Consider the following 26,801-nt stretch of genomic DNA (forward strand, 5'->3'; position numbering starts at 1 on the left):
GGAAATGTGTTCCCTGCGGGCCGCGCGACACATCCACGCGAACTTGCTGTTCCAGCATCGCAAGGCCAGCAAGGCGGCGGCCAGCCATACCGTGGCTGCAACCACCCTCCCATCGGAAGAAATCTGCGCCATCGATCGCCCGACGGAGTGGAGATCCGGAGTACGACCAGCTCGGGATGGACTGAGCCGCCAGGATCAGCCCAAGTCATCTGGAGCACTCACGCGCTGCTACAATTGTGGCCTCCGGGGCCATGTGGCTTCAGGATGCCGGGCTCCTCGACAGCGCGGGGCGATGCCTCAGCAGGACGTCGCGCCTCTACCCAAGCTTCACCAGCAAACTCTGGCGAGTCGTGGCACCCCACATGTTTGGCCTACGCACACACCTGTCACACACTCACGCACCGCAACGGACGGGGGTCGTGAATTGCCTGTCGTCGCGCCGAAACGTGCCACTGTGGGGAGTGCATTCCAACCGGGCCAGTGGTTCGAGTTGGCCCATCGCGTTGTTGCCGCGTCGTCGGGGTCGTCGGTCGTTGTGGGGCATATTGACGGGGTTGAGGTGCGGATCCTAGTTGATACAGGAGCATCGGCAACTATTGTTTCCGAATTGATTTATAACATTCTCCCCGTTCAAAGCCGTCCCTTGCTCCCTGTTGATGTTCCATGCTATGCTGCTAACGGGGGCTCACTGGGCATTATTGGACAGATCCGCGCGCAAATTTGTATTGGGGGCATCAAATTTTCTGGCCCGATATTGGTCTCCTCCTCGCTGGCGGTTCCGTGCCTGTTGGGGACGGATTTCTTGGCCAAAATGCCGATTCGTATCCTAGTCGACCAGGGTTGCATTGAACTCCCATCGGGCCGACGTGTTACGTTCCTGCCCTCCCCCTCTACGGGTCGGACGGCATTTGCGACGGTACCGGCGCTGGTTGCGAGGATGGTACGCGTACCACCGGGAGCTCAGATGCTCGTGCCTCTTAGGCTGCGTCGACCATTTGCTTAGAGGATTGGGGACCAGGGGGTTCTGTTGGGACCATCTAGAGCCGGGGTTAACGGACCTGACTTAATAACGGCCCAGACCATTGTGAAAGGGGACGGGGACCCTTTCATCGCGGTCCTCAATGTGGGATCGCATACGACTGTGGTTCCTCAAGGGACCGTGCTTGCGCACGCGACGCCGGTACCCTGTGAGAAACCCGTCATTAGTCACGTGAGCACTCCGTCGCAACCACATGCGGACCGTGATGAAGGGTGGCTCGATGCGCTTTGTGCGGGATCATCGGACCTGTCCGACTCACAGCGTGAGAGGCTTCGAATCCTCCTGTGTGAGTTTTCCGACGTTTTTAGTCAACACAAATACGATCTGGGTTGTACTAAACTGCTGCGACACCATATTGACACGGGTGACAGCGCGCCAATATGCCAAAATCCTTTTCGGTTGAGTCCCGCCGAAAAGGACCATGTCAAATCGGCCGTTGATGACATGTTAGCCGCCGATATTATATCCCCTTCTACCAGCCCTTGGGGTGCGCCGATTGTCTTAGTTAAAAAAACATGACGGCTCATTACGCTTTTGTGACGATTTTCGTCAGCTGAACAACATTTCTGTAGCCGACGCATACCCACTTCCTCGGATGGATGAATCGCTTGATGCCTTGGCAGGGGCGCGATTCTTCTCCACATTGGATTTGCTTTCAGGATTCTGGCAGCTCCCTCTGGATGACGATTCCAAAGAACACAGGATGAGATGTTACTATCCTTTGTGCAAGCACTTCCAAGAGTTCATGAACAGTGAGCCTGGTGAAATTTGGGGAGCGCATCGTCAGTAGTGAACCTTTGGTTCCTAGGGTGTTTCGGCCTTTCATACTATACACACTCCCCAAAGGCGACCAGCGTCCCATTCCCAATTAGTCATAGGAGTTGCCTTGTTGTTGATAGCCAACATCCCATGGGACTATGCATGGCAGGGGTGTCCTCCTCCCTGAGTCAAGCATTGTTGACTGCATACCTCCTGGCCCTCTCACTTTGGGGCCCAGCTGGGGTCTTTCCTCTTCATCCAGAGCCACTGACTGCTGCCTTCTGCCGCCTCCGATACAGCTCTGATTGCCGAACGCTGGCTCTGGCCCTTAATTCCCAGGTCTCTAAGCAGTCTGGTTGTAGATGTTGCCACAAAACCTCTGCAGCCCACCTCCACGGGTCGGATTTCTGTTTTCCAGCCATGATGCCATGCTTCGGCAGCTAGATCGGCATAGCACAGATGTTTTCGCTCATAAGCCTCATCTACTGAGTCCTCCCAGGGTACTGTGAGCTCAATGATGAAGACCTTCTTGAGCGAACGGGACCAGAGCACCATGTCAGGTCTTAGGGTGGTGGTTGCGATCTCAGGAGGAAACACAAGTTGCCGGCCAATGTCAGCTAGCATTTTCCAGTTGCGGGCCAAGTGCAGCTGGTCTCGTTCTATTGGTGTAGAGCCGCTCTTCGGTGGTTTAGCCCCTTCGCGGACAAAGGTCGTCCGTAAGGGGTGTGATGCTGCTGGGGGTGGTAGGGAGTTGGTGGCAGCTCGCTTGTCCTCCAGGGCGGACGCAAGGTTTTTAAGGACTTGGTTGTGACGCCAAGTGTAGCGTCCTTGGGTGAGGCTTGTTTTACACCCTGTGAGAATGTGCCTGAGGTTGGCTGGCATGGAACAGAGGGCACAGTGCGGATCTTCACCATACCATTGGTGAAGGACGTCATATGTTGCTCTGATGGAAAAGCTCAACCGCCTCGCTTCCATGGCCCACAGATCCTTCCAGCTGATCTTCCTCTTCTCCACACTGTCCCATCGAGTCCACTGTCCCTGTTTGGCAAGAGAGACTGCCTTGGCCCACCTTGCAGCCTCCTCCTGATGGCGTACTTCCTGGACTACCATCTTCCGCCGCTCTGGTGCAGTGGCCTTACTCCAAGCAGCACGGCTAGTTAGCCCAAGGCCTCCTCTCCCTGGCTGAACATGACCCACAATGTCAGCATGTCTGAGGGCTGCTGTTGCCTCCTGGACTGCTTTTCCTGGCCTCCATTTGCGCCCAGTTGCCAAGGTCGGCGCGTTGTTGCTCACCACTGGGTCTCGAGATTCATTCAGTGTCATCTGGAGCCTGGTTTTTGCACACTTGAATTCCTCGGTTAGACTGGTGAGGGGCAGCTTGAGGACACCATCTCCATAGAGGCCTATGGTGGTAAGGCATCGTGGAACTCCGAGGCACTTCTTTAAGTAGCTCGTGACTCCTCTTTCCATCTTCTCCACTGTTGAGATTGGAACCTCATACACTGCTAGGGGCCACAACACCCGGGGTAGGAGACCAAACTGCAGACACCAGGCCTTTAACTTTCCAGGTAGCTGGGTGTTGTCGATGGACTGTAGGCTACTACTGATGTCTTTGCGCAGCTGTTGCACCTGGTCTTTGTCCTTCAGGCTTGCATCATACCACCTTCCAAGGCTTTTTACCGGCTGCTCAGACACTGTTGGGATTTGGTCATCTCCGATGAAGAATTTCAGGTCACAGAGTACTCCCTTCACAATCGAGATGCTGCGTGACTTGGATGGTTTAATCTTCATACGGGCCCAGCTGATGTTCTCCTCGAGTTTTCTGAGCAGTCTCCTGGTGCATGGGACAGTGGTGGTCAATGTTGTAATGTCGTCCATGTAGGCTCTGAGTGGAGGGAGGCGAAAACCAGAGTCGACTCGCTGTCCACCAGCAACCCATTTTGAGGATCTGATGATAACCTCCATTGCCATTATGAATGCCAATGGAGAAATGGTACATCCCGCCATTATACCTACATTCAGGCATTGCCATGAGGTGGTGAACTCTGAGGTGGTGAAGCAGAACTGCAGATCCTGAAAGTACGACTTCACCAGGGTTGTGATGGTGTCCGATATGTGGAAAAATCTGAAGGCAGACCACAGGAGTTCATGGGGCACAGAGCCAAATGCATTGGCGAGGTCGAGGAAGACTACATGGAGGTCCCTTTTCTCCACCTTGGCCATTTGGATCTGGTGCCAGATCATGCTGGAATGTTCCAAGCAGCCAGAGAACCCTGATATTCCTGCCTTCTGTACAGATGTATCGACGTACGCATTCCTTTGCAGGTACTCGGCCATCCTCTGGGCAATGACCCTAAAGAAGATTTTCCCCTCGACATTCAGTAAGGAGATTGGGCGGAATTGGCTGATGTTTACTGCATCCTTCTCCTTAGGGATCAGGACCCCGCCTGCCCTACGCCACACTTTGGGTATTATCTTTTTTGCCAAGCTGTTCTCATAAGCCTCCAGACGAACTTCAGGACGTCTGGTGCGTTCTTATACACTTTGTACGGGACTCCATTTGGCCCCGGGGCTGATGCTGTTCTTGCCCTTCGAACTGTGTTTTCCACCTCTTTCCATGTCGGAGGGCTGGTCTCAATATGATGTTCCGAGCGTTCAATGGGTGGGATATCTGATGGGATGGCCAGATGTTCATGTCGCTTTGAGTCAAAGTTTGTTGTTCTCAGGTGCTCTTCTAGGTCTTTCTTTGTTGTTTTTAGAACTCCACTTTTTTCCTTCGTGAAAAGACTTTTAATGAACTTGAAGGGATCTTGATAGAATCGAGTTCTAGTTTGTTCTTTCTTTCTTCTGCGTTTCCGTAGGTTCTCTGCTCTACGGAGGGATGCCAACCGGGTTTTGATGTCAGCCTGAAGTGCCTCTATGCCCTCCTTTTCCACTTCCGAGGCTTTCTTCCACTGTTTCTTAAGCTTTCTCCTTTCTTGAACGAGGCGCTTGATTTATTGTTGCCTCCTGGAAACTGGTGGGGTTGGAACCTTTCTCCCGCCTTTTGCCTCTTGCACTCCAAAGCTTTCTGCCGCGTACTCATAGATGATGTCCCCCATCCTCTCCAACTTCTTCTCCACTGTGCCTCGAAGTTTCTCGAGGGTCAAGGTAAGGTCAGTATTCACTGTTTCCCACAACTTCTTGTCACTGGCGCCAGGCCACTTCACATACGGTCTGTGCCCTGGTAGTCTCCTCTCGACTGCAGGTCTGGGAGGCTGGGTGAGTTCCACTCCTGTTGTTGGTTCCACCTCAGTTGTTAGTTCGGTGCTTGAGTTTACGTCCTCCATGACAGTGGTACTGATGCACTGCAAACTATGGTTTGCGTCCAGTTGCTATGCTTCATTCGACTGATTTGATCGCTTTCACAGAAAGTAATCAATGCGAGGCCTCTGTCTCTCTTTACCCAAACACCCCTTCTTCCCCTGGTGGATCCTCAACCCATGGTGTGATGTAACTTTCCTCCAACCACAGACACATACCTGCATCTGTTTGTGGCCTGCTGTTGCAGCGGAACTTGTGACAGTTGCTGTGGTGTTCTCTTGTGCTGTGCTCTCATTACTTGTAGTCGTTTCCGGTCCAGTCGTTACCATGTTGTCAGTCGATGAGTCATCTTCCGCCCCCGCTCTCGCAGACTCTAGGGGTATTCTCGTATGTTGAATTTCTGTAGCTAAAGCGGGTGTTTCCAACATACTGCGAAGCATGGGAAATTACAGAAATGGGAAGCTAACCCATGACTGTCCCAGTGGGGTCTATTCCCTCCTGTCAGCCGTCTCTCCGTGCCGCCACAAGGACTTTCCCCTGTTGTCAGCTGATATTTCTCAGCAGTCACTGGACAAGTCCAGATATTCAGATTCCAAAGAACACAGGATGAGATGTTACTATCCTTTGTGCAAGCACTTCCAAGAGATCATGAACAGTGAGCCTGGTGAAATTTGGGGAGCGCATCGTCAGTAGTGAACCTTTGGTTCCTAGGGTGTTTCGGCCTTTCATACTATACACCCTCCCCAAAGGCGGCCAGCGACAGGGTGATCAATCCTACGCTTGCGTCCCATTCCCAATTAGTCATAGGAGTTGCCTTGTTGTTGATAGCCAACATCCCATGGGCCTATGCATGGCAGGGGCATCCTCCTCCCTGAGTCAAGCATTGTTGACTGCATACCTCCTGGCCCTCTCACTTTGGGGCCCAGCTGGGGTCTTTCCTCTTCATCCAGAGCCACTGACCGCTTGCCGATGGGGCTCCACTCAGCGCGGCAACTTTTCAGCGATTAATGGAATTGGTCTTGGCTGGGTTGCAATGGGATTCATGTTTGATTTATTTAGACGATGTCATCGTCTTCAGTAAAACATTCGATGACCACCTCCAGAGGTTGCGTGCGGTTTTCCTCAAAATGCGGGCTGCTAATTTGAAATTCAAACTCCAGAAATGTCATTTGCTATGCGAATCGGTGCGGTATTTGGGCCACATTGTCGGACGCTCAGGTATTGCTACTGATCCCGCCAAAACGCAATGTGTCAGCTCCTGGCCAACTCCCACCTCCGTGGGGGAGGTCAGGAGTTTCGTTGGATTCGCGTCATTCTACCGACGCTTTGTCGCTGATTTCGCGACAATTGCAAGGCCCTTACATGCCTTAACATCGAAGGGGGTCAGGTTTCACTGGGGACAGGAGGAGGAGGCTGCTTTTCGCTCCCTCCGGGACGCTCTAGTGGGGGTTCCGCCATTGAATTATCCTGACTTCACAAAACCCTTTTTGCTCGATACGGACGCAAGCAACACGGGCATTGGGGGCGTGCTTTCGCAGGTTGTTGACGGCGTAGAACGTGTGGTAGCGTACGGCAGTCGGGTGTTGTCTCCGGCGGAACAAAGATACTGTGTTACCCGTCGGGAACTATTGGCAATCGTTAACTTCATTCAACAGTATCGCCCATATCTGTACGGTCGTCATTTCACCGTCCGCACAGATCATGCGGCACTGCAGTACGCCTTGCGAGTTCAACAGCCATCGGGACAATTGTCTCGATGGTTGGAGATTCTCCAGGATTTCGATTTTGACACTACGTATCGTAAAGGCGTTCGCCACACGAATGCAGACGCTCTGTCACGGTTACCAACCACCTCCGAGTGCGCATGCCTCCTGGGTTCGGGGCATTGCAGGCCTCCGAATGTGATATCTGATCCGGTCCTTGCGGACGCCGCTGACGCGCCTTCGACTGCGGGCCCTATTGAGCAACAAGGGAGGGATTCCTTGCTGGGGTTGTCTGTTGCGGAGTGGGGACGCCTCCAAATGGAGGACACCTCTCTCCTCGCTTTGCGCCGTCGTATCGGGGGAGTTGTGTGGGGGGGGGGAAATGTCGACTCGTGGGGGTTGGTCCAGGGTCTTTTGATGCACTGGGACGGGAAATCCCGTCGACACTGGCTGGTGGTGCCTTCCGCATTGAGGGGTAGAGTGGTGTGGGCTGCGCACAAACGACTCCTTCACCTGGGCACTCACAAAACTCTTGCCATGCTCCAGCTGGATTTTTCATGGCCAGGCATGGCAAGGGATGTGGATGATCTTTTAGGTTCATGTACTCAGTGCGCGCAAAGGAAGCCACCAGCGAGGGGATCTAACCCACCGTTACAGTCTATCACAGTTTCCCGGGTTAATAAGCTCGTCGCATTGGATATTCTGGGCCCATTTCCCGCTACACCTAGGGGAAATAGATACCTGTTAACCGGGGTAGAATATTTTACGCGATGGCCTATGGCCTGGCCCCTCGCCAACCAGTCGGCAGCAGCCATCGCGGAGGCCTTTGTCCAGGGCTATGTCCTCGACAAAGGTGCTCCGGAGCGGCTGCTGACCGACCAGCGTAAAAAATTTTCGGGAAAACTTCTCCACGAAGTATGCGAGCTCCTGGGAACGAAAAAGATTCGTACCTCCCCATATCATCCGCAAACTGACGGGATGGTGGAGCGTCTGCATCGGACTATCACGTCCATGCTGTCCCAACAGGTCTCCGAATCCCAGACCGATTGGGACCTTCAGATTCCGGGGGTTTTGGCAGCATACAGAATGGCTCCCCATGCGGCGACCGGATTTTCGCCCTTCTTCCGAATGTACGGCCGCAAGCCTAACCCACCTGTTCCGACTCAGCTGCAGATCTCCACACTGCATGGTAAATCTAAATTGACCGAACATGTTAAATTCAACATCGCTAAATTGACAGAGGCACGGGAGGTGGCCATGCAGAATTCGGAACTCCGCCAGAAGGCTAATGAGAGGCTCAGGCTGGCTCGGGCGCATATGCTTCTGTGGAAACCGGGTGACAAGGCGTGGTTGCACTGTCCCCAAGTACCACTGGCGACCTCGTCTAAGCTGGTGCGGCCGTGGCGGGGGCCCGTGGAAGTGGTGCAGGTTTTGCGGCCACAATGTGTGCGTGTCAAATGGGGGAAGCTTCGGTGGTTCATGCACCCCTCCAGATTGAAACCATTCGTTGCGTGGCCAAACATGTGAGGGGTCCACCGACTCCCGGAGTCCGACTTCGCTGCTTTCGCCTGACTTGACACCGACTGTTCCACCTCCAGGTGCACCAGGAGTGACGTGCTCACGACCGCCAACCCCTTCAGGGGGGGTCGGGGGTCGCTCAGCAGCGAAGCCAGACACTCTCACACCCGGACTGTTGACACCCGCCACTGGGCAAGCCGGGGCTGCCCCTTGTGACGGGCCCGCCGCAAGAACGCGCACCAAAACGCGCAGACTTTTGTGAGGTCGGCCGTTGGGGGGCCCTTGCGGGGGGGCGTCCTGGGTACTTGTATATATGTTGGTTTTACGGGATGGGGTATTTATTCGGGGGGGGGGGTGTGTCGGGTTGTTTTTGTTGTTGTTGTTATTGTTGTCATTGTTGAAAGTTTCGTGAGGCACACACGGATTTGGGGGGCATGCATCTTTAGTGTGATTTTGTTGCAGCCGGGATGGCTGCGGGCTGTACAGGGGGGGTGATGTAGAGGTGTTACGGAGGGGGTGTTATAGAGTTGATACGGATGGGAAACAAACACACTGGGCGTGGCTATGTCTGTACGCGAGCAGGTGCTTACATCGACGTCCACGCCGTTTCGCCTTGGGGGCTAATACGGCGCTGGGATCCCCCACGGCCCCACCCCTCAGGGGGGAATTGCTATATAAGGCGGTGAGCCAGAGGGCTCGGGGTTCAGTGTTCAGCTTTAACCAGAGAAGCAAGAAGACCTGCTAGATAGGCCCTGGGACTCCCTTGAATCGCTGTCCTTCTCAGGACCGACCAAGGCCAGCCAGTGGCGTGGCCCCAAGAGCCCAGAGCCGATGCTCTTGTAAGAGCCGGTCTGGGAACTCAGGGTGCCGTAACCCCAGCTTAACCAGGGCTGGGTTAGCTAGCCTCTCCTAGCCCGGTAGTGGAGGACCTAGGAGTAGGCTAGCTGTGACATAGGTTGTCGATCTCCCAGTTAGACGGGTGGAGGGGCCGATGCCCCTCCGAGTGTTGTATATCTCGGCCTGTAGATACAACTGTGTTTAATAAATAAGTGTGCCTCCGACTACGTCGTCCAAGCCTCCTTGAACCACACTACACATGTGCTATGTACAAGCTTAAGTCCTTTCCCACAGTGGTAATATCAGCCTCTCACCACACAACATAGAGGAATTCTGCCAGTGCTTCTTTGTTTGTTCCATCTGATATAAACTTTTTCCATTGTGTTGGTGTCTTCTGATCCCGTCCATAAAATTTCACCAGTTGTGTACCACCACCAGCTCTACGCGACCGTTCTAGGTTTTTAATACTCATTTTTGGATACTGGTCAATCACAAAGTCTATCCGTGTACAGTTGTGTTTCAGAGCAACTTTGACTATGTACTGCAGTATGGTCTCTGCAAGCTCTCCAAAGGTACTTGGTATTGACCGAATGGCTTGAATGACTGCCATGCCATCAAAGAGAATAGCTCCAATAAATCCATAAGAGCTGATTTGTTTGTTTTAGCAAGTGAACCATCAGCACTGCCTAAAGGATATGACACAGTTCCCAAGGAGTAAGACAGAATTTCCCGCAGGTCAATTTTTCTACTTTGACCTATGACGAGTAATCTGGAGAATAGTTTCTTGTCGGCACGTAGAATCACTTCCTTGCCTGCTGCAGATTTGTTCATAGTCTTTGCTTAGTCACTAAAGGTCTTCAGTTTTTGTGTTTTGATGGAACCAAATATGTCAACTGATGGTGATAACAGTCTTTGGTCCATAAACTCTTTGACAGCATTTTCCCCCTTTTCCGGAGCTGCGAGCAAATCCCACATGATTTCTTCAGCTGCTACTGTCCCAGAGCTAAGACACACAATGCCATCTTGGTGTGTGTCAAAAGGATTCAGCATGGAATCTAGGGTGGAAATTATTCTGGTCACAGCCCTTTCATCAGCATGAATTCGTGTGCTGTCAATGTCTTTTCGTTTCCTTATATCGGGAGATTTACCTGCCATTGCCTCACATTGTCTTGCTATGGCAGCACTTTCATGTTGCGACAATATCCAGCGATATACTGCAGCCCGATTCTGTGTTAACCCTGTCCAACCACCCTTTGTCTTGGAATCTCTGTTGCATGTTTGCTCAATAGCCTGGTCACAAGCAATCGAGGCAAATCCATGGACTCTTTGACGTTGGACAGTCCACTGGCCTTTAACACTGAGCTCACTGTGGCAAGAAGGATGTGTGAGGGGCAAATTGATCATTTCCAGCCAGTAAGAAGATAAATACCTCACATAATTTACACGATTGTAAGCAAAAAACCATGCCATCATCATCAAGCGCACTGTTGACAGGTGAAGCTGCCAATCCGATTCTCGTGTTGCTCTCACAAATAGAAGGGGTATCTGTACCATGTCGATGTATGAACTCCAGAAGGCAAACGTTGGGTTTTCTGCACTTCTTCTTTTAACAAAGTCTTCATATTTCGAACAAATTTTGTCAAATATCTCATTTGCACACAAAACAACCATTGTTCTGTCCGGGAATGCACATTTGATCTCATTGATGACATCCAGACACTCATATCTCTCCTCTTGTGGCAGATAATCTAAGAAGGTGAGAAGTCTCATGCATTGCAGACTCTCATACAGAAGTTCGTGTGCCCTCATGCTGCGGTTGTAATGATGACCACTGATCACTCCATTGATGGATCGTGGGGCAACAACTTTGGACTCAATGAGTATGTCTTGCAGTCCTGCATCTCCAAACCTTTATCCTAGAATGCTCAGGTAGGACATGCATGTGTGAAATTCACCTAGTTTAATTAATCACTTTACGCTGAGTAAAGTCATCATCTTTCCAGCAGATTTGCTGAGCTTTGGCATATATAGCTTTGTCAAAAACTAACACTATATGGTCCAGTTCTAGCTGATTATAAATTTGGACACTTCGCTTCAGAATTGTGTTTACTGTTGACATCTCTGTCGGTGAAGCCTCAATGACTGGAAGATAATACTGTGCTGACTTTTGCAGAGTGCCATCACCTTGAAGTAATGTATGTAAACCTGTCCAGCTTGGTATTGTGCATCTTTCAGCATCTATGGACTTTACAAAAACATATGCCAGTTCAGTTTGTACAGCAGACACCGTGTTCAATTTGTATGTGTCTGCCTGCAATGGAACACTTTCCTGATGAAACGAGTTCTGTGGTCCTTGTCTATTAGACTGATGGTACTGTTCGACAGGGATGCTAGGGGGTACTTTCAATGAGGGTTTTCCCTTCTGTAGTGGTTGTCTGTTGTTGACACAGGTTCAACTACAGAACTTTGCAGCATAATCCCATTTGTGTGGTGGGTAGTTCTACGACCTGACAGTGTCTCCTCCCCAAAGTCAATATTGTCCCACACAAGTACTGTAGGAACCTTCTTTGAGAATCATTTTGGTATTTTGTCTCTGCCCTCTACTAGTTGAAGTTGGGCAAGGCTAGTTGTCTAGACTGACAACTGTGTCCCATGCTGCACAATGTCCTAGTCTATTTAGAAGTGGCACAATTTGTGATGAACCTGTTAAATGGCGAACCGTTAGACCAAGACACAATGATTTAGGGGTCTGCCTCCGACCCTTAGATGCAAGATACACAATGTATTGACAGATAGATATCACTTTTAGGTTCAAATCATCTGGAATATCAACATAATGGGCCAGTGGTGGTTCCTCAGTTGCACCAATAATCCAGGAAATCAGATTGTACAGTTCAATTGGAACGACAGATTTTGCCTCGCTCACATTTAGGTCATCTGATGTGGGTGGCCACGGGCATTTCATACCGGGAGAGTCACACAGAAGCATCTTTAATATTAATGCCGCACTGTAAAGTGTCCTCGTGTCCTCTGCAGTATTGATGGAGGCCATTGAACTTGATCTTTGTAGACCAGCTTTTGCACTAGCCCTGTTTTCACAGTCACTTTTGCTAGTTACCTCAGTTGACTCTGTTGTTTCTGTACCTGATGGATGAGGTAGCCTATCTATCAGCTTATCTGCAGACAATGTCTCAACGAAAACCATCTTACTTATGTTGCGCTTCTTGGTGGAGTGAAACACCAGCTGGGGGAAATCACGGGCCAACCTCCTACTTTTGAAATGTGAAAATGTGAGGGAATTATTAATAAATATTTATTAATATAAAATATTGCTAACTCACTGTTCTTCTGAGGTCACAGTAACTAATGTACTAGACTTTGTCAAGAACCTGGTGTACTGTCTATAACAGGACTTGTGGTATCGCACCTCCAGAGACACACAGTCTTTGTCTCGAATATGCACAAGAATGCTAGTGTCTTCCTTCATCTCAGCAGCTTTCAGCAAATTGCCTGTAAATAAATAAAAACGAATTAAACTAATAAAAAACTGTGTTAAGAGTTAAACAATATTGAGTGTTATGGCTGTAGCTGTATGCAAAACAATGCAAATCTGTCTCTGACTGTAAAATAAACATTACATAAATTATGTAATTGTAATTGAAAGTTAGCCATGGTACCCAGCATAAGGGAATAAAAGTTCAAACGTGTGTTAGTGTGTGTGTTTTGTTTTTACCTACCTGCTGACGTTTCTGCCTGTGAAAGATGGTCCTTCTGGCGTTTGCCTCCCACAGTAATGTACCTGTCCGTTTTCTTACAAATTATGCACAAGGCAGAAAGCACAGGTCCAGCACAAGCTACTGGCAGGCCGGTCCTGGACCTAAGTTTTTTTGCGGGACAATCAACTGCAGCGATACTAACGTTACTACCCGATGGCACAGACTGGCCTTGATCTTGAGCTTCAGAACGCTGTGTGGCCCGTTTCTCGGCCGCATCCAAGCGCTTTTTGTCAATGAAACTCCTGTAGCAAGTGGAGTGAAATCCAGCGTCTTCGGAAACATTGTCAAACTCGATTTCTAGACAATGTTTGTATGTTTCTGCTATTCTCCGATTCTCACCTTGCAAAAAAATCCACCGTTTGACGCAGTTTCTGAATGTATTCCACCGTGTGCGTGTACAATCCTTTGTTTCTTCTTTCTTTATGGACGTGAGATGCATGTAGCATTGTTTAAAATACTTTTTACGGACTTTTGAAGGAGGTCTGGCCGTAATTTCCTCCTCTTCACTACTCGATATTGACAACAAGGGCGCAGACATCTTGGACTAATGTTTACCTCTCGTCCCAAAAAGCGGCCACCTTATTGGTCTAGCGGGAAGCACGTGACGATTGTTCCGCGAAGCCTCATCACTGATGATCAAAATATAATTACGCGAGGAAAGAAATATTGCCGACTTTAAACAGTAGTAAAAAATAAACTGCAGGATTAGACATGGAGAACTTTTATTTTCACGCCCAAAAACAATAGATCTTTTTATTAGAATGAAAAGAATTTAGTGCCCTATATATGGGAACGGGATTAAACGTAAAACGCCTTCACCTTACGGCCTACTTCACCCGCTGCTAGCTGGAGAGATATGCCTACGGCTAACTCACCCTACTCCTGGGCTATGGTCCCAGGTCCTCCGGCTAAGAGGGTCCTAGGGGAGGCCAGCTGACCTGACCCTGGTCAAGGTACAGGTCTCGACCGACAGCCACATGGACCCGGCCCCGATAAGGACGTCGGGCTCCGAGGCTTCCAGGGTCGCACCACTGGCTCACTCTGCCCGGCCCTGATAAGGACGGCAGGTTAGAAGAGTCCCAGGGTCCTAGCTAGCCGGTCTTCAGTCTTCACTGGCTCTTCTGTCTTCAGCTGGCACAACTGCCCGAGCCCTCCCAGGGTCCGGCCTTTTATCCTGCTCCGTGGCTTGCTCCGCCCTAGCCACGCCTCCCTTCCCGAACCTTCCACCAGGTTCTGGAAGGGTGACATTATTCCCCCACAGCCCCCTACATGGGGGCTGTGCCGATTTGTTCCAGGATCCGTTTTCCCCGTTGACTGTTGGCCCCTTGGTTCATACTCCCCTGGTACTGGCTCAACCCGTCGACTGCCCCCTATTGGTAAGTAGTAGCTATCACCCGGAGATGGTGTACATTCGCCCAATAACACCGTTACACATGCAGCAGTTATAAACACGCGCGCGTTGCGCCACTACACGTGAATTTCGTCACGTAAGCACGACACGTGCGTGCTTGACTGTCAGCCTTGCCCAGACCACCAGCTCAACAAATTAACGTATGGCATAGGGTAGCAGCAGCAGCGAAAATCAATGATTGTAATACAAAATTGATTAGTCATAATCAGGATAAAACTCGTCTCCAGTTGTCTCTGTTTCACTGATGCCTGTTAGGTTGGCCGTATGTGGCATGCAGTGGAGTGCTGTAATTTGAAACATTGTTAAATCGTGATCATCGTTGCTTACAGACATTTTTCTAAAAATATTTTTTGACAAAATATTTCTGAAATGTCAAACTCAATGATTTCACTTGTAAATAAATACCTATTGTCAATACATTAGCACGTTGTGGTGCGTTTTCCCGAGCAATTGATGGCATGGCGATTACAATAAGTGTTATTGTTTCTTTGTATAAGTGGCAGCAGCAGCACATGAGTTACTCGCATTATAATGCACAGATGTATAGCAGTTTGAGCGAATTGCAGTTGAAGAAGTTTAAAGTCATAATTATTTCCACCAAAGTGCATCAGAGCCACTTGGCTGGGTTGTGCCCCCCCCCCCCCCCCCCCCCCACTAAGTATGAAAGCCCCAGCAAAGAGTTTCTAAATACAAGATGTGTGTTCGATCTCATCTAGGCATGAGTCTCCCTTGGCTCCCGGCTGAGTTCGTCTGTATGCCGTAGACCCCTCTCTCCAGTGCCCTGGTTGATGTTACACGCACACGATTGTGAATTCATGAAAGCCCCAGCAAAGAGTTTCTAAATACAAGATGTGTGTTCGATCTCATCCAGGCATGAGTCTCCCTTGGCTCCCGGCTGAGTTCGTCTGTATGCCGTGGACCCCTCTCTCCAGTGCCCTGGTTGATGTTACACGCACACGATTGTGAATTCATTGTTCTGCTCAGTGGCTGTCGTCTTGAGTAACGTTCAACGTGGAGGCTGCTTTTATATCGCTCCACTCATCACGTCCATTTTTAATCCTCCGCGTTAAACTTTAATTCGTTAAAAGGGAAGCCATTACATTTTTAAACAGACCATATGAACGGCACCTTGTTTTTAACATATATTTGTTTGCAATGGTGATTTTTCTCAGATTTAGTTGGACCGTTAAACGTGTGCAAAGACCCAGAAATATTGCCAATAATGATTATTTTAATTTGTAAATTGCCACCGCAGCACACACACACAGAGAGAGAGGACGACTCGGAGGTGCCAGGAGGAAGCACAGACGAGCAAGAAGGCAGCAGCAGTCGCAGCCACGCAGTCAGCTGGTGCCAACTATTGCCCCAAGCTCTTTGGTCCTCTACGTATTGAGGTGTTATTGACCAATTAATGAGCGATTACATGTGGGAGGACACCAAAGTATCTGGAAAAAAAGCCCACGTGAGTTAGGGGCCAACACAGACGGGAGAGGTGGAGTCCACATTTACTGTACCGCCTTTTCTCCTGGCGAGCCCAGGTGTATGGCGCATCCTCGACGCCCGCGGAAAGGGGGAGTCTTACCACATTCGCGTGACTCGCCGAACCTCGCTGCCTCCCACCTCTATGGATCGCAGGCCACGTGCGGCGTAGCAAACTACCGCGCGGAAGAAAATTCCGTCCCCTGCGTAGCTTTACACGGCGTTCCTTGTTTGTAGAGTTGCGTGCGAGATTTGGAATCGTCCCCATGGAGTTACATAAAAAGCTTACCAATAAAATTGATCGAACCCAGCAAAATCCATGAAGTACCACACTGTATCCCAAATGTTCTGCGCAGTATGTAGCCAGTGTATATGCAAGCATATTCACGTTGAGTCCTAACCACCGGTTAATAGATTTAATTAAAATCGTCCTAAATTATTAGGTACGTTGAAATTTATCGATTGATTGCTTACAATGTATTCTGAGACTGAAGATACACGTGCACGTAACGATCAATTATTTATGGTACATTAAAAAAATATGCTGATGTGTCTATAGGCTACTCGCGTATAAACAAGACAAAATAATATATATATTTTACAGTAATTGAATCTCGAATCAAAGTGTTACCCTGAATGATGAGAATTCCTCAATTCACCGAGACGGGAAATAGTTGCACGCCGATAATTCATTCACATTTCAAGTTTGGAAATTGCAATGGTGCATAGAGAAACTATTGTGAGTATATGATTGCCTCAGCAGAATATATACCTTTTTTATGCGTGGAATTGTCCACCTGATAAATAGTTTTTTGTTAATTTTAACCGTTGCTGAAGGGTAATTCGTATTTTGGACACGCTGGCGTTTGCTTTTGAAGACGCATCTCCCTGCGAGCGCCCGTCGTGAATATTGAGTACGTGGATCATGAGTCCGAACAAACCGGAATGCACCACGGCTTCGGAGCTGTCCGTACAAGGGTTACGAAAGACTTAACCGCGATTGTGTCGAGTATTAGCACAGCGGTGGTTCCATCCACTCTCGCCCAATTACACCTGCCTGATAGCTCAGAAGCAAACTGCAACCGAGCGCATGCTAAATTCGTTGGGCTCCAGAAAGTGACGAGATGTTGACCGTTGGAGAGGTGATTTATGAAACGGATGTAAAATGCAAAGTATTTCATTATTTTCCGTCGGGGTAATCTGGGTTTTTGTATTTTAACTTCAACTCAAACGCCAGTTTTAATATTGAATGCGCTCATAAAAAAATACCCCACTTTAGAGAGAGAGAGACGTGATCGGGCATCACTAGGGGTGCTAATGCACATTCGGGGCTTATTGAGCCAGAAACATTGGGGTTTTTAAAGCCCCGTGGGCAGAAAAGCAAAAAATTAATGTTCACCTGCTTGGACCAGAAAATGTTTTTTGTACGTCGAGTGTCATGGTTTGCAGCACACCGTTTATCAACGACTGCAACGCCAACATCGCTCGCAAACAATCCAGGGTATGGCGCTCGGGCTGGTAGAACGGTCTTGGTACCAACCTGGCCGCGGTGGAATATCCAGTGGCTCCCTCGGTTAGCGATATTAATTGGTTCCACGAAAACAAATCGTTAACTGGAATTGTTAATCGAATATAGGAAATGCACGGTAAAAGGCTTAATTTGTTCCAACACGATCGGAAGTTAACCTTTTTCACCCTAAAACCATAGTTTATCATATATAAACGTGCAATTTTAATTACTAAATGTTATAAGAACATATAAAAGCATGAATATTAATAGAAAAATTGTGAAATAATGAATAAATAGAGCATTAAAACATGCATAAATAGAGCATAAAATATTCGTTCTTACCTTGGGCTATGAAGATGGATGGCTTAATGGGTTGATAGAGAAGTTGGAGTGGAAGACAATTTATGTAATTAATAAACTAATAATTTTCGTCACTTTCATGTCTTCACATTCATTTTAGGGGCCATTGTTACTGATCTTATTTAACTGTTAAGTAAAAATCACTTACGTATTAAAGAGAGCTGTTTCCATTAGCAACGCACATAAAACATTGAAAAGCAAGCAGGCAGTTGCTCTCAAAACACTCAGAGAAGGGGACGTCGCTGATTGGCTGAGGTTTTTTTAACACTCCGATTGGCTGAAATTGGCGCTCCGCATGATATCGTAAACAAAACCGTTTATCGAAAAGGTATCGTTAATATAAACATATGGGACCCTATGGGAGGCAGATCCTTTCTCAAAATCTCTTTAACCGATGGCATCGTAAACCGAGGGACCATTGTAGTGGAAGTTAGATCTCCCGGTGTAGACAATAGCGATGGGGAAGGTTGCACACCGTGTTTTGATAGCTAGCAGAGCACATCGCGATTAATTGGCCACTTTGTTCAAACAAAATGGGCAAATTCCATTCTATTCTATTCTTGCGTGTGACAATATTGTTGAGGGATCTAAATGGCAATAATGTCGAGGTTCTGCCAGTCATGGTGAGAGAGGGCTTCAGGAGAGCGTTTGTGTCGCTTTCCATGGGCACGTAAGGAGATGTTAGTCGCATATTACTGGTAGGAACGAAGTGAACCAGCCTACAATAGATTATATCGTCCGTCCGTTCGTCAGTCCGTGTAGCAACATCGCCCCCTACTGCAAACACTTGGCAGGACCCTACAAAAACCTTTAGACTCAGTGACGCTTTCCTGGCTAAACAAGTGTAACATTCCCTTATAATTCCCTGAGATAGCTTTTAATTTAAAAAATTAAATTAATGAGGCGTTCCTGGCTAAACAAGTGTAACATTTCCTTGTAATTCCCTGAGATAGATTTTAATTAAAACTTTTAAATTAAAATTTAACTCACAGCGGCCTAAAGCCTACAGCTAGGCCTAAAGCCTAGAACTAGGCCTCAAACTCTCCCTTCGTATCGTACCCCCGCGTGTGTGCAAGGGAGTTAATGTTTAACAATGTTACATTCCCTGATGTTTTTAAATAGAAACATTTAAATTTAAAGCTTTTACATAAATAATAAAAACACTTAAATTAAAAATTAACTCACAGCGGTCTAAAGCCTACAGCTAGGCCTAAAGGCTAGAACTAGGCCTCAAACTCTCCCTTCGTATCGTACCCCCGCGTGTGTGAAAGGGAGTTAATGTTTAACAATGTTACATTCCCTGATGTTTTTAAATAGAAACATTTAAATTTAAAGCTTTTACATAAATAATAAAAACATTTAAATTAAAAATTTACTCACAGCGGCCTAAAGCCTACAGCTAGGCCTAAAGGCTAGAACTAGGCCTCAAACTCTCCCTTCGTATCGTCCGATTAGGTGTAGCAACATCGCTCCCTACTGCAAACACTTGGCAGGACCCTACAAAAACCTTTAGACTCAGTGGGGCTTTCCTGGCTAAACAAGTGTAATAATACATTATGTTTATATTCTTTGGTTATTCGTTCCTACCAGCCCACCCCGCAGGGTCCTGTTATTTAATTACACTAACCTTATTGTCAGCACGAACTGAGAAGGCAATTCCAAAGCATTTCACAGACCACAGACTTTGTCAGTGACCACCTTTTTTTAGTAAATATTCCCTGACTCCCAGGAAAAAAAGTCTTCTTAGTCGTGACAGGCGGGCGGGAGTGGTGCGGGGGTGGCAGTGGCGCGGGGGCGGCAGTGGCCCGGCAGTGACCAACGTGTGGGGCGAACTCGGTGGTAGCGCGTTCACCGCTTGTTGCAGAGGGTTCGCGGCTCGACTCTCTGCGGGCCACCCTGGTTAATACTGCAGCTGATGTACGAAATCTAAAATACTACGCGGAAGCCGTCTGCTTCACAGTGTATGTTAAAACGTATAAAGGAGTAGGCTATTGTGTGCGGGCAACGTGGTGCAACAAACATTCATCGGCACATCCCTCATTCGGGATTACACACAAAGACAAAAACAAAGATCCTCCGTATAGCCTTAACAGACTGTTGGGGGAAGTGCTGTTAGTGAGTAGCACCTATGAAGGCGGGCACAGCACACGAGGGGGTGGGTGGCCAGCACCACGCACGGCCGCCTTTGTCTCCCCAGTGGTGATGTTTTTACACACTGCACACCTGGTACTCATTTGAGGCTGTGTTGACCTAGGCGAGGCCCAGGACCGGTTCAGATAATCGTCACCGATGTTGGCCGTGAGCGGGAATCGAACTCGGGTAGCCAGGTTCGGAGCGCAGTGCGCTAACCACTACAATACCGCTCCCCTAAATTACACACACACACACAGACACACAAAGACAAGGATTCCCCATATAGCCTGAACAGACCGTTGGGGCAAGTGCTGTTAGCGAGCACCTATGATAGCGGGCACAGCACACGAGGGGGTGGGTGGCCAACACCACGCCCGGCCGCCTTTGTCTCCCCAGTGGCGATGTTTACACGCCGCACCAGGTACTCATTTGAAGCTGAGTCGACCTAGGGGAGGCCCATGACTGGTTCAGATAATCATCACTGGTGTTGGCCGTGAGAGGGAATCGAACTCGGGTCGCCGGGTCCGTAGCGCAGCGCGCTAACCGCTACATCGCCGCTCCCCAAACACACAGACACACACACAGCAACATCACACCCCCTCCTCCCCCTGTGAAACTCCTGCAGGCTGTTTGTGTGCAACGTAGCGCCTTCATGATAGCTCTGCGCAGTAGACACACGTCGCGAATACCAAATGTGCTCAATTGCGATCGTCGTCATCATAGCAATCGTGCAACCATGAAGAGGATACAATTCCCGCGTCGCTATCCCTGCCCTAGGTAGCCGCTCTCGGGGGCTCCCGTAGCCGTTGGAAACGTGACGAGGCCGCAGCGTTCACGATGTCGCTGCGAAAGTGGTTGACGGTCAAATCTTCACAGTTAGAAATGGAATGTTGCATTGTAAGTAATAGAAATAATAATGCCATTTATTTTCCTAAAGCAGCCTCACCGAGTCTCAAAACTTGTTGTTGTTTTTTTTGCCAAACAAGGCTCTTGCGCAGGATTCTTTGACCAGTTCCATCAATGACTGTTTGGTATGTATGAGAAAACTGGAGTACCCAGAGAGAAAAAAAACACAGACACGTGAAGGAAATACATTTCAGTACAGAGTCAAGAATCTGACTGTACTTTCCTCTCCTGATCACCTCTCAGCATTATCTCATTAACGTCGTCATGATCATCACCACCACCACGATTTTCATAATCCTCAGGCCGTGCTGCTGGGCACTACCATGGCGCGGTGGTGAGGCCACCGCGTTAAGATTGTAATTCGCTTAACCTGCGAATTATTTTTTACTTTGACATTTTTTATCATTGGAAATTTTTATTTTTTATTTAGAAAAATTAAGTTTGCCAATTTTTCTTTCTCGAGCGCGTAACTGTGAAACGCACAGCATGAGCGTGAAGTATGTCCCTTAAAAGATACATCCCATAATTTCAAATTTGCGCTCTGGAGGGGGGCGCATTACGCGAGGGATACTTGTATGTTGTATATGGAAAACAGTGCACAATTTGTAATGTTAACTAAAATACATTTCCATTTACTTAGATGTCATCATCATGTATGGCCGCACGCTCGAGGAGCATTTGCAGAGGTTGCGGACAGTGTTCTCCAGGGTACGGTCGGCAAATCTCAAATTGAAACCCGCTAAGTGCCATTTGCTACAGACCTCGGTGCAATATTTGGGTCACATTGTTAGTGCTAATGGAATAACGATGGATCTGGACAAAATGGCATGCGTACGCGATTGGCCAACCTCCAAGTTGGTGGGTGAAGTGCACAGTTTTGTCGGGATTGCGTCATATTACCGAAGGTTTGTTCCGCAGTTTGCGATTGTTGCAAAACCCTTACACGCCTTGACGGGTAAAAATCTGAAGTTTAAATGGGGCCAGGATGAGGCCGCGATCGCTGCGCTGTGAGATCGCCTTTCCAATGCACCTCCTCTTGACTATCCAGATTTTTCCCTGCCGTTCATACTGGACACTGATGCTAGTGACATATGCATAGGGGCTGTCCTGTTCCAGGTGAAGAACGGGGTGGAAAGGGTGATCGCGTACGAAAGTCATGTCCTGTCAACCGCTGAGCAGCAGTACTGTCACCAGCAGGGAACTGTTGGCCACGGTGTACTTCGTTCAACAGTACAGGCCTTATATCTATGGCAGAGACTTTGTAGGCTGCACGGAACACGCGGCCCTCCAGTACTCTCTGAGAATAGATTAACGCGGACAGTGCATGAAGATATGTTGATGCACCTCGGGCATGTTAACCGTGCAATGAGACTTTTATTGGCCGGGAATGTCAAACAATGTCTACTGATTGCACGCGCCGCAAGTCGCCATCACAAAAAATCTCAACCCCCGTTACAGTCCATCACGGTATCCCCCATTAACGAATTGGGTGCGCTTGACATCCTGAGGCCCTTTCTGGTTACGCAAAAGGGGAAAAATTTTATCCTAGTCCAGGGTTGAGTATTTTTCCCGGTGTCCAATTGTTTGGCCATTGCCCGACCAAATGACTGCATCCATAGCCGATGAATTTTTGCATGGCTATGTGATGGATAAGGGGGCCCCCCGAGCAGCTTCTCACGGATCAAGGTCGAAATCTCTTGTCCAAGCTGCTGAACGAAGTGTGCGACGTGCTGGGTACAAAAAATATTAGAACATCGCCATACCATCCCCAAACGGATGGTATGGTAGAACGCCTGCACAGAACCCTGACATCGATGCTTTGTCAGGCAATTAATGAGGCACAGACAGATTGGGATTTGCACATTCCGGGAGTCTTGGCGGTATACAGGATGGCCCCACAGGCCTCTATGGGATTCTCCCCGTTTTTTCTCATGTATGGGCGGGAAAACGAACCCCCCATTGAGGAACAATTGGGTATGGCCTCGGGGAGGAAGAGAGCAGCCATGCCCGTTCCACTGCAGGTCACGCTGCGTTGTGTCTCTGACGCTCACAAAGCGGCCAGAGAAATCACTGCCAAGGCGCAAGCTGCTAATTAAAAGAATGCGGGGTGGCATGAGCACGTGCATCGGGGACAGGGCCTGGTTATACTGCCCTCAGGTGCTGCTGGGTACGTCCCCCAAGTTACATCCGCCATGGCAAGGTCCCGTCGAAGTGGTGGAAGTCAGGAGGTCTCAGTGTGTGAGAATTCAGGCGGGACGCCGCCGTTGGTTCGTTCACCCGTCATGCCTGAAACCATATGTTCAGCACCCTGTTGACAGCTCACTCCCAAGCCTTGTGCGGCCGATGTCTGGTGGTTCCGGCGAGCCGAGGCAATCGGCCAAGGAAATTGTCCCTCAAGAAAAATGTTTTGTGCCCACAGTTTCCAAGTCCCTGAAGCCAGGGGAACCTCAAGAAGTCGCCACGTGCGATGGACCGGGAACTGGAGCCCGGTCAAATTCCTCAGAAGAGTCCAGGGATGAGCCTATCCCTTCAAGGCTTTTTTGCAAGCCCCCGTTGCCCGGAGAGGCACAGAAATTCACCCAGATCGATGGACTGGCGTCAAGGACCCGGTCAAAGTGCCTACAATTCCGCTAAGCGGATCTCCCAAGTTGTTTTTTACATGCAGGATTTTTCCGCCCTAACAAGCGTTGGGCGTCGGGTTATTCTACGCAGTTCGTCTTGTCCTAATGTTTGTCGGTCGTTGGGTTGTTTATTTATGCAGTTCGGCTCCCCTAATGTTCGTTGGACATCAGGCAAAATATAGTTTTACTGATACAGTTCTTCGGCCTTGACGCGGTACACTGCCATTATGAGCCGATACGGCTGATTGTTTTGGGAAGGGGGGGGTGATGTCGAGACAGTCCGGGGGTAGAGACAGTACGTGTGGAGACAGTGCATGGGTGGAAACAGTGTGTGTGTGGAGACAGTGCCGGTGCAAGAACAGTACGTGGCCCAGTGGTCACGAGGGGTAATCACGGAAGGGGAACCATCTGGGAAGTTTAGGAATGGGCTCGAGGGTTCGAGAAAGGGGACGTGGGCAGGGCCGGAGTGAGGGCCACATCGGCAATAAAAGGAGGCGAGAGGCAAATTTCGGGGCTGCCGTGGGATCGGGGTCGACTGTCTTCACGCCGTCGCTGTCTTCGGGCCGTTGCTGTTTTGCGTCGTTGCTACTTGCGTGCCATCGCTGGCCCAAGTGATCTGTGTGTTATCCCTCTCCGAGTCAATATATCTGCGTGAAGCGCCCTAAATAATAAATAAAGAAACTTCAACAGTTCATGTTGTCCGAGAGTCACTGCACTAGTACAGCACACCAGTATGTTGTAGAGTTAAGCCACAATATTAACACAACAGTTTAACACGTAGGCTTTCGCGACCAATATTATTCATAATCAACGTTTTTGGGTTTAGATCGCGTTATTTATAAATGTGTCGTAACCCTCCACCACCCGACACGGCCAATCAGTAAAAAAGTGTCACGTTGAAAAAAGACAAATAGTTCACTGCTTTAGCCCACCGGTGTGTTGAAGCGTGAAACCACAACATTTACAATTTGAGTACGACGTTTCGCTGGTAATTGCATCCAGCATCATCGGGCAATCATCGGGCTTCAACACACCGGTGGGCTAAAGCAGTGAACTATTTGTCTTTTGTCAACGTGACACTCTTTTACTGATTGGCCGTGTCGGGTGGTGGAGGGTTACGACACATTTATAAATAACGCGATCTAAACCCAAAAACGTTGATTATGATTAACACAACATTTACAATTGTAAATGCTGTGGGTTTACTCTCCAGCACACCGGTGTGCTGAACTAGTAACGAAGTGCCATGTTTTGTTTACGTGACAAACTTTACTAATTGCCTATATCGGGTGATGGCAGGTTTAACGACACATTTATATTTACAAGATCAAACCCAAAAACATCTATTATGTTAAACTGTTGTTTGGCTGCCTGGATGTTGTGAGGTGTGAGGGTCCGTGATTAACTCCTCCGTGGATGGCCTGGTGGGGGTGCAAGGCATCAGTAAGATTTTTTGATCGCAGCTCAAGTGGGGTGGTCATAAGCTGCGCATCTGCAAGTCCTGCAGAGGTTGAGCCTTCACCTCAACCTCCGACCACCAACCCTCTCTGCATTCCTTGCCCAGTAGCAGAGTTGGCGGCAGCCCTCGCTCCAATCCAGCAGCTGTGGTTGTCTCTGAGCCCCCCCACGCCGCTGTAACAACGCCGCAGGAGCATCCCCCCGTCCGCAAGGGGGATTTAAATCTTGCGAGCGATCGCTTTAGAAATGGTGACCCCGCCACGCCCAAGAAGGAAAAGGGGGCAGTGGACTCCACTAACCTGGCTTGTGCCCTCATTGTCTTCTCTTCACTCGTGCCATCATACCCAAGAGGAATTTCGTACCCAAGAGGCACTTTATACCTTATGTTCATGGTTGAATTGAGACCGTGGCACAAACATGGCTCATTATTTTATCTTTTTTGTCAAATGGACACATTTAAATACGTATGTACGTATAATTAAATGATTATGCATTAAGTCCGAATGAGCGGCCTTGTCATAGGAATTTGCTCATAACGTTCAAATGCCAGTCGGGGGGTGGGGGGGGGTGAACTGAGCCAATCGACGCAGCAGGTGTATAAAATGAGTAGCACTTTGTGACTTGTCAATAGCGGCCATCCTATGGACAGTCCGGTCACAGCCACGACCCAACGCAAATTTACACCCCACTGGCTCAGGGGTCATCAAGACGAGTTGCTGCCCCACTGGTGATATGGAGAAGAAGCGCCCGGCTGTTTTGGTGAACATCGATCATTCACAGGATACGACGTGAGCTATAAACCCGATGTCACGTGTGGTAGTGACCATCCCATCAAGGGGAATAGGTCGCCGTAGCCAATGATGATGCCATCTTTGTCACGCCATTCCTTCCAAGATTACTGCACGATTCGCACCTACCCCCAAGGGTGCCTCAAGCACGTGGCCTCCCCCATCCTGCATGCTTTCCGCTAATCACAACCTCCTCCACCTCGTGACTGCATCTCCAACAATCGTGCGTTGCTCAAGCAAGTTCGAGATGACGTTACTCCTGCCACAACCACGGCCATGCTAACCGCTGCGGTATCTGCACCGCTTGCCCCGCCGGGTCCCTGCATGCCCTGCTGGGTCCCCCCCCTCCCACCCTGGGTCCCCGTGTGTCCTGCTGGGTCCCCCCCCCCTTGGGGCCTCACGTGCCCTGCTGCCCCCCCCCCCCCCCACTGGGTTCCCGTGTGCCCTGCTGCCCCCCCTGGGTCCCCGTGTGCCCTGCTGCCCCCCCCCCAGGTCCTCATGTGGCCCGTTGGGTCCCCCCCTGGGTCCCTGCGTGCCCCGCTGATTCCCTCCCCCCCCAGGTCCCCGCATGCCCGCTAGCTTCTCGCGCTGTCACCATTCCACGTCTGACTTGCGCTTGTTCTGGGCGCGACGTTCGCATCGCTGAAACTGCAGAACTGCATAATGCGGCAGATTCCTCCGTAGAATAATTTTATAACATCTGTGCATAGTCACAGATAACAATATACGGTATTATACGAATGCTTCTTTTACGGTAATATACAAATGCCACAGGTCTTTAGAGAGACCTGGGGCATTAATATGTTAGGGTATGATCCAAACTGGTAACAAACAAAACGAATGTCGATTGTGTGCCAAGACCTCTCCAATAGCTCGATGCGACTGGCGCATTCGCACAAGAATGCTATTAAATCTGCACTCGCTGTGCAAGTCAGAGTCAAAGTTGTCTCCCAGCAATCGAACGAGCGACGGGGACCGGTGATGCTCCGTCGACAGCAAAGAGGCCAACAGTAGAATTTCCACTTTCCATTAATGAGGTTACGAACTGAAAATTGAACGAGAAAACGTTGGGAACTATTTAACGGGAGCTCGCGCGTCAGGTTTTTTTGGCCCTTTATTTACAGCATCCACGCCGTGATTAAAGATGTATTACAAATGCCTCGCTTTTCCCTCTTCCGCACTCCACCAGCTACAGCCATT

The sequence above is a fragment of the Lampetra fluviatilis genome, chromosome 1 (genome assembly GCF_964198595.1).
Source record: "Lampetra fluviatilis chromosome 1, kcLamFluv1.1, whole genome shotgun sequence".
Taxonomy (NCBI): domain Eukaryota; kingdom Metazoa; phylum Chordata; class Hyperoartia; order Petromyzontiformes; family Petromyzontidae; genus Lampetra; species Lampetra fluviatilis.